We start from the raw sequence: 1,985 nt of genomic DNA, 5'->3' as shown, positions 1-1,985 counted from the left end.
GTTATTCACCTGAGCTAATGTAATGGTTTCTTTTTTCTTCTTCTTCCTCTTTCTTCTTCTTCTTCTTCTTCTTCTTCTTCTTCTTCTTCTTCTTCTTCTTCTTCTTCTTCTTCTTCTTCTTCTTCTTCTTTTTCTTCATTTTCATCTTCTTCTTCTTTCTTTCTTCTCCTTCTCCTCCTTTGTCTTCATCGTCTTCATCTTTGTCTTTGTCTTCCTTGTCTTCATCTTCATCTCTGTCTTCCTCGTCTTCATCTTTGTCTTTGTCTTCCTTGTCTTCATCTTTGTGTTTGTTGTCCTCTTAATTTCCTCCTCCTCCTCTATTTCCTCCTCCTCCTCCTCCTCTATTTCCTCCTCCTCCTCTTCCTCTTTCTCCTCCTCATCCTCATCCTCATCCTCCTCCTTCTTTTGTTTTGCATTGCCCTCTGGGTATTGAACCCAGAATTCGCTCATGCAAAGTAGGTGCTCTACTACTAACCACATTTCTCACCTGCAATACTTACATTTCTTATTATAACACCTTATATTATGATATTTTATGTGATGTTATGTATGTCAAGTTATAATATAACATTACTATAATAGTATAATAACTTGTTATTGCAACACATTCTCCACACTGCCTCTCAAGAAACTGATGTATAAAAAGAGCATACTTAACCTTTCTGAAAATCTCCACAGGGCATCTTATCATGACCTTCATTTAAAGATCAGACCCCTCACTAGTGAGTCAAATCCTTTAACCTGCTTATTTTTCAGTCTCATTGATTGCCACTCTCCTTACAAATTCTCCAACAGTTACTTGCTACCTCAATGCACATCACTACTCATGCCTCCAAGCTCGGCACAGGCCATTCCTTGTGCTATAGATTCTCTTTTGCATACTTATTGTTCCCCTACTCTGGGAAACTTTTGTGATCACTTTCTAATATCCTTCAGAGTTAGTTTATCCCACATATGAATCTTCATAGATCAGAGTATAATTCAGTTACTATTTACTGTATACTGTTGGAACTATGTGTATAGTTTCAGAAAGCTCCAATATTGGTAACTCCTTAAAAAAAAGAAATGAACTCTCATCTGAGATTTCCAACTCTATACACATGTCAGACAGAATGAATTATGAATAAAATATGTTGACCAAATGGATGGATAAAAGATTAATTAGTTTTATGTGTCTGTGAGATGAATTTGTGAGGCACTAACTAGAGAGACTGGATCCTTCAAAATACAGGAGGGAATGGGAAATAATATGTAGTTCTGCAGTTTGCAGAGGACTTGTTGACTTAATTCTGTATGTCTGACCCAGGAAAACCTGTGTACCTTAACCATCGTTTGTGCAGGTGGATGGGTAGTTGTGGGAGAGGTTATGCATGACCGATAAGTGTGTTTCCACACACAGCCAGGGTTTCCCTTAAGAAATATTATTTTCTAGAAAGTGATGTCTCCTTCCTCTAAAAGTTCTCTTTTTAGAGGAAAGGTCCTTGCTATGCTCCAAATTTTATACCAAATAGGATTTTTATCAAGCACGTCAGAATTAACTGAGGTATTTGTTTAAAATAAAGATTGCCTTGTGCAGGGGCCATGCTAATCTTCTCTGTATTGTTCCAATTTTAGTATACGTGCTGCCGAATCGAGTGATAGCACAGCGGTAGGGCGTTTGCCTGGCACACAGCCAACATGGCTGACCCGAGTTCGATTCCTCCTCCCCTCTCAGAGAGCTCGGCAAGCTACCAAGAGTATCTCGCCTGCATGGCAGAGCCTGGCAAGCTACCCGTGACCTACTCGATATGCCAAACACAGTAACAAGTCTCATGATGGAGACTCTACTGGGTCCGCTCGAGCAAATCGATGAACAACGGGAGGAGTGTGATGTGATGTGACCGAAAGATTGCCTAGGACACCATCCCATCCAACACAGCCACCTTTGTTTCCTGATCGACAGAGTTTGGACTTGATCTTGTTTATAAGCTTCAACAGCCATCGGT

General features: G+C 39.9%; 1 non-coding gene across 1 annotated transcript; it reads right to left on the bottom strand.

Moving 5' to 3' along the window:
• Positions 1 to 1,532: 1,532 nt before the first annotated feature.
• Positions 1,533 to 1,644, bottom strand: LOC130030826 (U6 spliceosomal RNA). The gene has a single exon (XR_008793506.1). It is a non-coding gene; the product is annotated as a U6 spliceosomal RNA (small nuclear RNA).
• Positions 1,645 to 1,985: the final 341 nt, after the last annotated feature.

Source organism: Sorex fumeus, unplaced genomic scaffold (genome assembly GCF_029834395.1).
Source record: "Sorex fumeus unplaced genomic scaffold, SorFum_2.1 ptg000044l, whole genome shotgun sequence".
NCBI lineage: Eukaryota > Metazoa > Chordata > Mammalia > Eulipotyphla > Soricidae > Sorex > Sorex fumeus.
Note: the sequence above shows the minus strand (reverse complement) of the source record. Positions and strands in the feature narration are given on the sequence as shown.